Raw genomic sequence first — 13,810 nt, 5'->3', positions numbered from 1 at the left:
AAGTACATACAATTATTTTATTTTGTAGTACATCACTAAACAATGCATTGGTTATTTCATGCTACCCGGCTCTGGAATACTCCTCGGCTAGACCTGGGTTTTTGCCGTGATCTCCTGTTAAGAGGCGCTTAGGGACAATCAAAATCCTACGGCTTAACGTGAAAGAATTCGCATTGATGGAAGGAAAAGATAAGTTACGACGAAGGCAAAATCTTCTCCATTCAGCTATTCTCTCGTTAGTATACAATAGGACATGTGAAATTTAGTTCCCTCTTTTCATGAGTTGTTGACGTCATTAGAGTTCTGGTTAATTTATTTGTTCGGAGAGAAACTTTCACCGAGAGACAGAATCCCTTGTGTGTTAACGACAACGAAACATGCGAAGCCGGTACGCGAGGCCTAGGAGTACCTGAGGCGTGGTGTCCCGCTTCGCAGGAATTCGTGACGTCATCAACTTATCTGCTCAAGGATTTAGACCGCAAATGGCTGGAGAAGTAGAGAAGTTTAATGCTCACACTCTATCACAATTGACAGTTGCATAAATTGGTGACGGATCCCAAGGAGGACTTCCCACACCACATCCAAACCTGACGACTGCAATCCCGTAAGAAAAGAGTATGAAAATATTATATGTGTATTTATAATCTAATGGTAGCACTCTTCGTTCCATAATACTGATATTTTGCTAACAAATTGTATTACTTTATTTCTACCACCTCAAGTATCATATTTCACCCCCTCCCCTCACCAAACTTTGAGTGGTACACTATGCTCCTTCCGGGTACACTTTGGAATATCAGTCGCCGTTAAGAGGAAATAAAGATAACTAAAATGGTTACCAGTCCCCATTTACGACTATGATCAGTCTGAAAAGACCATCCCTGTAAAAAATGTGGTGCCTCAATGTTTCGCACTCATTTAATTTTTAAGTAACAGGAGCCAACCTATCTGTCACGTTTACATTCAAGTATCCCTTGGATAATGCATGAATTTACGTAAATGCTCTCCTATTATTTGCATCTTCGCACATTCCTAGTACTGTATGTCTTCCAAATTCCTCCTTTATTCTTTTCGTGGCAACTCATTATTTTTCCGTTTTCCACTGTAGATTTTCACTACGCTGTTAGCCACTTCCTTGCTTCGTTTACCCAACATCGATGTCCCTAAAGCCTTCATTATCTTGCATGCACTGTAAACATGCTGTTATGCATCCATTCAACTCATTGAATTTCATGGATACTTTCGTCAATCTTTATTCAACCATCCCCAACTGTGGATTCTCGTGTATGTAAGGACTGATTTAATTTTTCTTTTGTCGTATTTCTGTTTTAAAGATCTCGAGGGTTTGGTCAATGATATAAATACTTGTCTGGATAAAGTTAAACCTTATTTTTAAAAGATTCTTCAGGCCACACGCTCAGCATCGACACAAAAAATATTTATTTTATCTTGTGCTCTTTCGACTATTTAATGAACTTAATAATTAGATTTATAGTGCCAGTGCCATCTCCCTTTTAGCTTAGACTGCAGAAAATTATCCATTGGTGATTTTCCCCATCTCAATATTTTTTTATTTATCTCTTGTGCGAATTTATCGTTTTCTAGGGAGTTGGTTTTAATTATTCAAATCATACCATGACCTGTAACCTTTCCGATTGCTTGTTTTTTCCCTTCACATTGGTCGGCGAGGATTCAGAATTTATGAAATTTTTCTATCTTCCGGTTAATTCTCCCCTGTAACTAAATTGCGTACGTTTTATGTATTACACTTATCAATTTGGCTGTATTAATTTGTACGTGGCATATCTTGCAAATACGAGGGTCGTTCAATATATAATGCCCCATATTTTTTCTCAGAAACTGTTTATGCAAAAGTGTTACATTTTGGAGACGAAATGGCTGCATTTTCTTCTACACGTACTTTTTTTCAACATAGTCTCCATCAACTCTTAAGGTTTTACGCCAGCGTGAAACAAGTGCCTGTATTAAGATCCTTTTTTTTACCCGTGTCACAAAGTGCCTGTATTCCTTGCCGGTACCAACTCTTGTCCTGTGCGCGAAGCCATGTTTTTACCGCTTGAATGACGCTCTCGTCATCATCGAGTGTCTTCCACGCAAATTGTCTTTAAGAGGTCCTAAGAGATGGAAGTCTGATGGTGCTAGATCTGGGCTGTATGCGCTGATGGGGCTATGTAGTCCAACCCAATTTGGTAAGGTGTTCCCGAGCTCTGAGATGTGTGTAGGCGTGCGTTATCGTACAGAATCAGGATTTCAGCCGGATTCTTGTCATGCCTAACGCGCCGAAAACGATTCTTGAGTTTGTCCAGGATCTTTACGCATGCTTCGGAATTAATGGTTGTCCCTCTTGGCGCCACATCAACGAGAGTGACCCCTTCACCGTCCCAAAAAACCGTAATCATGAATTTTACAGCAGACGGGGCTCTCTTGAATTTTTTCTTTCTTGGTGACTGAGAATGGTGCCATTCCATTGACTGTCTTTTGATTTCCGGCTCAAAGTGGTGCACCCAGGTTTCATCACCCGTCACAATCCGGGACAGATACGCTTTCCCCTCAGTATCAAACCTCTCCAATAAATCTGATGACATGATTTTCCTTTGCATTTTGTGTTCTGCTGTGAGACTTCTTGGGACCCATTTTGCGAAAACTTTTGAATATCCGAGAGCCTCAATCATTTTACACGCACTTCCACTGCTGACTGACAGTTGAGAGGCCAATTGTTGCACTGTGATGTGGCGGTCGGTACGAATAATGACATCCACGCGCCTCACCATGTCTGGAGTGGTGGCACGGACAGGACGCTCGGAACGCGGCAGATCTTGGAGTTGAGTTATTGCTCTTTCTGACGCCTTCACTCTCTTTGCCCTCCTTCCGACTGTGCTCCTATCCACGGCAAAATCTCTATACAAACGTTTATGGATATTTCCCACCGTTTATTTCTCTGCAATTAGTAAGGTGGATCACTAACAGACGTCATTTTAAAAATTCACTACAGCTCTGCCAATCGTTGGAATTATTTGAAACTTCGTCCACCTGGCGGAGAAACACTGAAATTGAAGTACTGCGAAGAACAACTTTCAGTTCCTTCTCGTTTTGGAGAAATAAATATGGGGAATTATATATTAAACGACCCTCGTATTTTAAAAAATGCTTCTCGGTAGAGGCCGAAGAATGTGGGACCAATGAAACGGGCTACGCGTTATAGCAGGGTGTCAGGGGGATAGAGTTCTGGCTACTCATGCCTAGACCCTAGTTCTAATCTTAGTAGTGAGTTAAAGTTTTCGAATGAATCCCGACACCCTCTTGAATGCGTTGTAGTATACATTTAAATTGCACATTTCATCTGCCGAAAGGCATGTTTTGCTATTGTTCCCGTAGAGTTTTTCGATTAGAATATACTATCGTCGAGGCTTGTTTTCTCTTCCTTCTTTTCTTTTATTTCACCTCGGGACGTAATGTTCTTCAAGAAAACATTTGAAATGTTTGTAAATACATATTCCTCTTTTACGCCAAAATTAACGTTTTCCTGCCTTTACCTGGCAAGCAGAGCTCTTTTGATACCATTCCACGTTGCATAATCTACTCCGTGTTTTAATGTATCTATTGTGTATTTTTCATCATCAGATAGTAGAATTAAAAGTACTCTTCGTGTTTCAAGCATTAATATGAATGATTTAGTATAAAAGTGGTATATTGGCCTCGTGTTTTTATAAGCAAATGGCATGGTATTTAGCTTGATCTGCTCATTAATGAATGTGAAAATTGTGGGCACTACGGACCAGGAAAATGACTGGGTCAATTTTTGACTACTTATAATTTGATGGCAATAAAAAGTACGCAAAAAATAATCACAGTACCGTGAAATACCCAAGCATTGCTATGCTATTCTGTAGATTTAACATTGGCCACGAACTATTACGGCAGATTTTGATCCTCCATTACTAACAGTAATACTGAGGATATTGTATTTATGCAGATTCAATCGTACGTTTTGTAGTTTGTAATTTTAATTTATTAATGCATTATTCCATGGAAATTTCATTTTCAAAAACACCCGTTCCGTTTATAACGATGAAAGCTTTCGTAACGACATTTTTGATGAAAATCCATAAACCATGGGGAAACGAGCGACTTTGATTTGGATTTTAAGATTAACAGCGTTTGTAGTTTTCATGAGGAATAGTGAAAGTAGTGCATTTGAAGTAATTGAATGGTACTTGACAACATTCCTCGGGAGCTTACACTACTTTCGATCGCCTTTTCTTATTCCTCTGTGGTATTGGTTCCAAAGAGGGGTGTAAGACATTTGCAGTTGGCTGATTTAGCGAAAAATACATCATAAAACGTATAACACATTGAATAAGTAGTGTTAACATTAGATAAATGATTTCTTAAATCTAGTGGACTAATTAGTGGTTGTCGACATCATTCAGTTCTCAATTAAAGAGGAAGGAAAAGAGAATTAATTTAAAAAGTATCGCACGAGTGAAAGACTTAAAAAAAACACGTTAAAATTAGAGTTTTCTTAGCTTTTGTGGTTTCTGCATTTGAAATGAATACGAATTATTTTGAACGCAGGAGTCAACCTTTATGTCCTGTGAGTTTTTCATTGCTATCATGAGGCAAAAGTGATTCGAATGTTCTTTTACTATAATCCGTTCAGATGATAAAACTACCATAAAACCATACGTAAAATGTCAGATTTTTCTCCGATTCAGGGTGCCTTGGAAAGACAAATTTAAAATATGATAAGGATACCTTCCGGGGACAAATGTTAAAGCAGCAAGTGATTTCCTACTGAGGTAAGTATTCTTACAAAGAGTAAATACCTGCAAAGCCATTAAATATGTTACTAAAGGGATGTGAGGTTTTTATTCCGAAGTTTTTTCTTTCTCGAAATCTCTTCCACATAGGTTTGACCGATACTAAATGAGTCATGCGAAGAAACGGATAGGAATTCAAGACGTAGGTAATGATTACTCTACGGATGGGAAATTTTCTCAGAGTTTTCTCCTTTTGGTGGCGATGTTCTGAAGGCATAAAAAGTTTATTTATTTTTCAAGTTAAAATCATGCAGGGTACCCTTTATTACTAAGTTCTAAAAATTTTTTTAGTATCAATCGCACCCACAATGAGGATGGTGATGCTTCCGTCTGCCGTACATTATGCGGATAAAATCGTTTCAGCAGTAAATCATATATTATGAACTATTGTAACCTTAATAAGCACAAAGTCAATGCAGACCATGCTAATGCAGCTTAGATCCCTAATGGCGCACAAATTGATATTCTTTAGAGGTTTTAATAATGCCTTATATGTAGATAGCAGAATTTGGTTGAATATGCATTCGAATTTGAATTCTTTCAATTTTTAGTTAGATAATGATTAATAAAATGAGTGATTGTGGATTTAGCTCTATATTGAAAGGTATCCTTGAATTTTTGCGAGACAGTTATATTGGTTAAAATTTTTTTTGAAGGAGGAATATTCTACGCAATACTCTCCTCTGTTTTGAAAGCAATTATCCAAGCGGAATATTTTATTTGGCAATTTTCTGTGTCGTTAGACTTATCTCCAATAATTATGAACTTTTTCTGAGTAATAAAAAAGAAAATGTTATACGTGGGTAAAAAGTGAAGTCTTTTTAAGGAACCTCCTAATTAGAAGCTATTAACAAGCTGAAAATTATTTTTTTTGTACAATAGTTTTTGCCGTTCTTGAGATTATCCGTTGATCTCTAACAACGCTACTGAAAATTGTGTTCAAAACTGCTGTGCTGTATGTTATTTTCATACGTTGCATAACTCATTGAAAATGAATATGAAATGAAAGTGGCCTTTGCGAAGTTATTTCATTGAGAATTGGGTTAATTGTATCCAGAATTCCATCTTTTTGCAAAAATCAAACGTATGGAAATAAAAATATTTGTAAATTAGTAATAAATATTTAGTGTTATAAACGAGCATTAATTTGTGATAGCGAATGATTTTACCGAGAAACACGGCAAATTTCAGTGAGAAAACGGAAATAAGCTATAAAGGACTCAGAGGCCACGCTTTGCCACGCTTGCCCGAAATTTATCCATACTTCACGGATAAGGGTGATATCACTTAAATTAAACTTAAGTTGATCTTGCCACTTCCACAAGATATTATCCATTATCTATATTCGCTACTGATTTCCAAAACAGTCCAAATTTTCTGCCGCCCGCATCAAATCTCATTTAAGCAACGAAAATTGCAAGTTGGTCAGCGTAAATAATTACCAAAGAATATCTTCGCGAAAACTTATAAAAATGTGTGCTAACTTCCATTTTTCATTCTGACTTCACTAAATTTGGAGGAGTGAAGAATGAAATGGATGACATGGAATAAATCCGTTGTCCCTTTACTCATCGCTAACTCCTACTTCTCCTCCTCTCTCTTTCGTTGATATTTCGCCGGAACTTTTTTCTTCTTCTCGCTGCTTCGTATCCATGATTCTCAGAATCTTCTTATCTTTCTTCATCTATTTCTTTCCCCTGCTCTCATATACTCGTGGATTCTTTTTTCGACGGATTTTTATAACTACTGATTTTCTGAGAATCAGGACAGATTGTCCATCCTACAATCACAAAATTCGATTTTCTGCGCAAAAGATGACTTTATGCCATGTTTTACATGTTTTTTAAGGTTTTTGCAATGTTTTATTCAAACATTACAAAACATCAACTTACATTCAATGAAAGTCTAGTTGAAATAAAATAACTTTGTTTTATTCCACACTTTATTTTGAGTAGCACGACCCGGGTTTCAACATCTAGTGTTATCATCAGGTGATACATACATCATACATACATACGATTCATACATACATCATACGTACATCAGGTTTCAACATCTAGTGTTATCACCTGATGATAGCACTAGATGCTGAAACCCGGGTATGGCTATTCAAAATAAAGTGTGGAATAAAAACAAAGTTATTTTATTTCATTCAACAATGAAACATTTCCAAAGAATAACGCCTAAGACCGTGTCTTATATTAAAAGTCTAGTTGAAAAATCGGTGATATAATTTGCTTCATATCCCATTATGTCTCTGCTACTACTGCTCTGTCATAAGAAAATCATAACATTGAAAAATTTTTAAGATGGATATTCACCCGCGTCGTTTTCTCTTTGATTCCATAAAAAGCTTTCTATAAAACTTGAATCTTTCGGGACTACCAGTATTGTGTTCCAACTCATTGGAAGCCCTATCTAAGTCTACAAACGCTAAGAATGTTGGTTAGACCTCCCTTATTCTCGTCTATGCAAACAGGTGAAAGGTAAATATTGCTCTAGTGCTCATACTTTTCCAGAATCCAAATTGGTCTCCATACAGAAACTTCTCTTCTTTCCGTTCCATTCTCCTATAGATGATTTTTGTCAATATCTTCGACGAGTGTGTCGTGAGGATAAAGGTCCAAACATCTTTACTATTCCCCGCTCACTTTTTGATATTAGGGATGAAATCTTCATCTTGGAGTCTTCGACCTCGCTTTTATAATGCCTGTTAATTAAACGTTGTCAATGTAGAGCTGATTAAATATCTTATCCCCTGAATTTTTTATATTTGCAGGAATGTCGTCATTTATAAATGATCAATTCATCCGAAAACAATTTGCTGGGGCGTAAAATTTAGATCTTAAAATTGAAGCTCAAATCTTCCTATACGACGTCACTTTCGTCTTCAATAGGGTAGTTTCCTTCAACAAAGAAAACGAAAGGCACTGATTGCGATTCGTAGCCCACCAATAGTGTATTCATAATATAAAAATTATTTGGTTTTAAAAATCCCAGTTTAGATGAATGGCAATGGTCAATTTTAACCGCATTTGATAAAGGCCAGATTGGCGCCCGTGCGATGCTACTCCTCGTGACGTCACAGGGACCTAGTTTCTATACGAGTAGATAGGAGTTTTACATCGTCTGAGATTACCAATGCATGCATGAGGCACAGAGCTCAGGGAAACATCTCTTAATAATCACTAATTAAAAGTGCCTATGGTCGGAAAGTTTCCTTCGTTTGATAGGGTAATAATAATCCTTATTTAAGCCAAGCGCTACCTGCCAGCAGGGTACTCTGCTACATCCTAGCAGCCTGCATCGCAGCGGCGCACATATCCTTGCCCTAAGGTCACCTCACTTTGCGGCAGCGGGAACCCGAATGACGTCACACGGGCTTTTCCCAGCATTCATGCTTAGCCGTCGCGCTTGAAAATTTTCATTTAATCGCGAAAAATAGATATCGTCATTAAAAATCTAAAACTGTGAAATGCGTACTCAAGGAGTAATAATCTTTCGATTTAGGCAATAAAAAATAATAGGAAACCACCCTATTATTGTCGTTGCAGAATTACTTCCGTAGTATAACTTATCCAGGATTCCCTTCTCCAATATGTCTTTATACTTAATGAGAAGATCGCCGTTCCAGCGTATTATAACATTGCATTTTGCGTTCTGCTCCTTGAAGTGGTTCTTCACAATCCGATGAGCAGCTTCCACTTTTTCACGTGAGACATTTTGCTCCACATCTTGTTTATTGAATTGATTTTTACATCTTAGAAAATATTCTTTATCCACATTTCTCTGGCTTATCTCACTCTGCGACTAAATCACTGCCCTACTTTCTTTTAGTTAATCTGACCTTAATTTTTCAGATTACTATACTTATTCTATCGTAAATGAGTTTTACGACTTCATATGAGAACTATGGATTTTTATTGGCAACATTTATTCTTATAAGAACTTCGCTTGCAACCTCGTATAGTCCACTCATTATATCTTCAGCCGATTTCTCGGTAAGGTACTTTTTTAATTTGTTCTCTACTGCTTATTTAAATAATATCTAGCTGAGAATGATTTACTGAGCGTTCTCACATTTCATGTTCCTGACGTAAAATATTTCCCACACTTGACTGATGTTCTCTCTCAAGGAATTCGGACCCGTAGGTTAGAAAAGGATTTTAGACAAGCTAAAAGGAGAAACTATTTTACCTCCAGAATATTTTACTCAAACGGGTGATATCATACTTCTAAATGGGAATAAAATAGTGGAGCAGCAGCTGGTACCCATTATAATAATGTGGTGCTTTCCCCTTGCCCCCTGAGTCGTAGTACTGTTGTCGCTAAAGCAAAAATTACCACGATTGCAGTGAAGCGAGTGTCACTGTACCGACTGTGATCTCCTCCTCCACTCCTACGAAGAAGAGCTGCTAACTTCTCCTCTGATTGGATGCATAATTTGTGTCGGCCTCCTTTCGTCAATTCACGGCATATTCACAGGTTTTGGTAAAATATTAATAGCCTACCTTGCTTTAGGGTAGATCAACCTCCTCAGAATATTTTTCCTTTCTGCAAAACAGCTTATTCGACGAGTGGACCTCGCTTACGTCACAGTAAACCTCTAAACTCAGTGGTAGACCCACCATCTTCAACCTCGTGGACGCACTTTGTATATTTGAGCTTTATAGGGAGTGTTTACCTTTACTCAATCACTCAGTGATTCATCCCCAGCGTTAGTTTGGATAGGAGAGGGTGGAGCTCATCCCGTACTTCGGCAACAAGCATATGAGTTTCACACATTCAGAGTAGGGGGACTAGATTCTTTCCCTGGGACGCTTCGCACTTCGAGTATTTTGGTCTGGGGTGACCAAAGTCTTCACTGTAATCGGAGGGCCCCGGGATTCGATCCCGGTACCCTCCGATCAGTTGCTCAAATCTCTGCCCATTGTGCTACCACTCTCCCCTTACCCCTTGTTCTTCTTAAGCACCACCAATATATTTGCAAATACCTTTTGTAACTATTATAATTGAATCTATCTCAAACTATGAGCCAGGACTTCTTTTAAGAGATGCAATTAACTATGAAGTGAATGCCGATGATGTCCTCATTGGATCTTTCCGAATTAAATCGGACCACAAGGCTTTATGCAGAGGTCGGTATGCGTTGAACAACATAAAAACGAAGTAGGAAAACTTTACTTGCTGGCAAACCGGCAATAATGTTGCGCATCAATTATGCCTCACTTGCCGATCTCGTACCTGCTGACTGTGTGCTTACATTTAAAAAAATGTTTGGAAGGGACGGTACGTGATGAACCGGATGATATTTTTGATGACCTTTCCATTTCCCTTACTCGTATTTAGAGCCACATTCATAATGTAACTGGGTTCGGAGAGGTCCTTAAGTAATTGTCAGTAAGAGCCGTGTGATTGCTTCGAAATCAAAAGAAATCCACTCGATGCCATCGTTCTATACTGTTTACCTGTGCATTAAAATGCTTCGGCAATACTATATGGGAATCGCATGCACAACCTTATGCGTGAAGGTGATTGTAGCGATCACCTCTTCCGCCAATGCGCCTTTCCTGATGAGTTTATCTCAAAAAAGTTCCTAATATTTACTAGTTCGCCTTGTACACTTAGCTATTTACAATATTTTTTATGTTTATTCCAATTCTGTAATCTAATGTATCCATTCATTTGATAAGCTTGGGCGCTTTTGCGAGATAAATTACGCTTCGATTTGATTTTTTATAAAATATTCCCAGTGATGGCCTCTGATATCAACTGCACTTATCTCCATAATTTTAATATACCTAATCATTATACAAGCAATCAAACTTACTCATGGTTCGGATCAAATCAGCGATAAAATTAGAGGATTGATTTCTCCTCTTATAAATCGCTCTCTCTCTTTAACCCCTATTGAAATACATTTTATAATCAAGTATTTTTTTTTCATTTATAACGTCAAAATTCCAGCAGTGCTTATTCTACTAAAGTGTTGGGTTGAAAAATATATTGAGTGGCGTATTATATGACAAAACATTTTCATGATGTTTCCACTTCCGAACTGTCATGTTTTTTTTGGGAAGAAAAATGTTTTTTCCTTCATTTTTATGAAATAAAAACTTGAAAATAAGTGATTTATTTTCTATAAAATATGCATACGAGTGTTATTAAGTAAATCAGGGATTGTTAGTATGCAAAATCTCAAAAAAATTATTTCCCTGGGAATATTTTGTCGATGCAGTTAATTAAAATTCATCTACATCGGCATATATAGATATTAATGCGCCTTGAAGTCCATGGCGCGATTTTAGAGAAATACCTTTTCAATATCATCATCACTAGTCAACAATCCTAAGAATTGTTTGACGCAGCTCTCCACTCAATTTTTCTATCAGCTAATCTTTTCACGCCTACGTATTTCTTCTCTTTCACATCTTTCTTTACTTGTTCCACATATTTTATTCGAGATCTTCCTTTTCCGTTTTATTTTCCATAAATTGTCCATTTTACCCCCCCCCCCCCCCCCCTTCAAATATCTTACGCTGAATCTTTCCCCTCTACTGTATTCTACACTGATTTGTGACGCCTCATAAGTCCATATCAAGTCAATGTCACTATTAGTATTCCCCTTATCTTCATCCATGTCAACCATTCTTTTCGTATTTTATTCGATCATTCAATTCTTGATAATCACTAGCAAGGAGGCTTTAATTTATATTCGGCTTTTAACTCAAAATTTTATGCCCGACGTCTACTGAAATACGTCCATGAACATAAAAAATTCCACCCATGAGATAATCGCAACTTCGATATCACAAAAATTTATCAAGTCTTTGATTATAGAAAGAATTATACTAACACATGTTTATGGAAGAGTTAAAGGAACTGATGCTTGTAATACAGTTGGGAAGTCCTTTTACCTGTTACAAAAAAGAACGCAATCGGAAGGAATCCATTTTTCCCCTGAAAAAAGTGGAAATTTTGTATTCTAAATAAAGTATAGGTTACTTGCTTACTATGCTCGTTTATTGGTAAAGTGATTTTAAATTTTAATTAGTGGCAAGTGCAGAGTATAGATTCCATTTTTGTCATGATCGAGGGGTAAATAACGCGCCCGTGATTCATAAGTCCACCATTTTGACTATAGGCAAGTTAGAATGGGTGGATATTATTAGGTCATTTAAAAAGGAAGTCGACCATTTTTTTAAATTTCATGCACGCCCATGAAATTTCCAAAATAGTTTGTGCTATAACTTGTCCACCTTATTGTCACATACGACATGATCGTCCGCTAGATGGCACAGCGGATGGTCGCCCAGGAAAGCATTGCATGCATACGTAATGCAACGTGATATGCGTATTTTTCCCATTATTTTCTTATTTAGTGTGGGAAGCGAATACCACATATTTCTTTATGATTTACCTTGATATTATATCATTTATAACATGTAACTTCTAATACAATCATTTTACACCTTCCGTTGCTCAAATGGGCATTTTTAAAACCCCAATGAATTTTTCGAGGTTCAGACACTTTAGTAACGATTTATAACCAATTCATTATAGGTATATGGTGCTAATAGGTATTTTCGATAATTTATTAATGTAATTAGTGAGTCTTGCTGAATTATAATTTAGCATTTACGCTCTTAATTAATTGAAAGGTGAGGTGAACCACGGTAGCACTTATTGGCATATTTCTAAATGCGGACAGCGAATTAATTCATCTGGAAAATGTGTAAGCTTTGTTAGTAATTTTTAAACATTGACATTGACATAATCGAGTAGGTTATTCAAACTTTTTAACGCAGATGTATACTGAGAGATTAATATGCATAATCGGACTTGTCTTTTTACTTTCGTTCGGATATACAGCCATTCCATACTTAATGGCGGAAATAACATGCCCGCTTACTCTTTTCGACGGGGAAGCAACAGCCAGAAAACTTCTGTTTTTTTACTCAATTAGGCTCACTGGTAAAGAATTACATACCTGTTGAAAAGCTATGGTTGCATACATTTCTCCATGCATAGTCGGAATAGGGTAGTTTCCTTCATCAGAGAAAACGAAAGGCATTGATTGCGATTCCTTACCCACCATTAGTGTATTCATATTATACAAATTATTTGGCTTTAGAAATCCCAGTTTAAACGAACGTAAATGGTCAACTTTAACCTCATTTGAAAAAGGCCAGATTGGCGCCAATGTGATTCCGCTCCACGTGACGTCTCAGGGACCTAGTTACTATACGAGTAGATAGGAGTTTTACATCGTCTGAGATTACCAATGCATGCATGAGGCACAGAGCTCAGGGAAACATCTATTAATAATCACCTATTAAAACTGCCTAAGGTCGGAAAGTTTCCTTCATTTGATAGGGTAATAATAATCCTTATTTAAGCCAAGCGCTACCTGCTAGTAGGGTTCTCTGCTACCTGCTAGCAGCCTGCATCGTAGCGGCTCCCAAAGCCTCGCCTCAAGGTCACCTCACACGACGGCAGCGGGAACCAGAACAACGTCACACGGGCTTTTCCCAGCATTCATTCTTAGCCGTCGCGTTTTCTCGCGCTTGGAAATTTTCACTTTTCATTTAATAGCGAAAAATAGATATCGTCATTTAAAAATCTAAGAGCGTGAAATACATACTCCAGGAGTAATAATCTTTCGATTTAGGCAATAAAAAAATTATAGGAAACCACCCTATTGAGATTTCGCCCCGGTGAAAACCATCCAAATTCCGCGTTGTTATGTAAATGTCTGTTAAAATATATTTTTGCATGTAGGTATGCTTGTAGTGACCCAAAAATTACATTACACCACACCTCATGCTTAATTGCATGTGCGAAACCAGGTGCGAGCCAAAATATCCGTTATCTGTAAAGATATGCACCATTATCCAGTGGCGCCGACTCCATGGGGCTTAAGGGGGCCCGAGCCCCCCCAAAAATTCGTTACAGATGTGGGGAAAAAA

General features: G+C 37.5%; 1 protein-coding gene across 1 annotated transcript in view; it reads left to right on the top strand.

Moving 5' to 3' along the window:
• The window catches only part of LOC124171126 (protein jim lovell), a 166,233-nt gene that overhangs the window by 122,628 nt on the left and 29,795 nt on the right, over positions 1-13,810 (top strand). The window lies entirely within an intron of this gene.

The sequence above is a fragment of the Ischnura elegans genome, chromosome X (assembly GCF_921293095.1).
Source record: "Ischnura elegans chromosome X, ioIscEleg1.1, whole genome shotgun sequence".
Classification (NCBI taxonomy): domain Eukaryota; kingdom Metazoa; phylum Arthropoda; class Insecta; order Odonata; family Coenagrionidae; genus Ischnura; species Ischnura elegans.
Note: the sequence above shows the minus strand (reverse complement) of the source record. Positions and strands in the feature narration are given on the sequence as shown.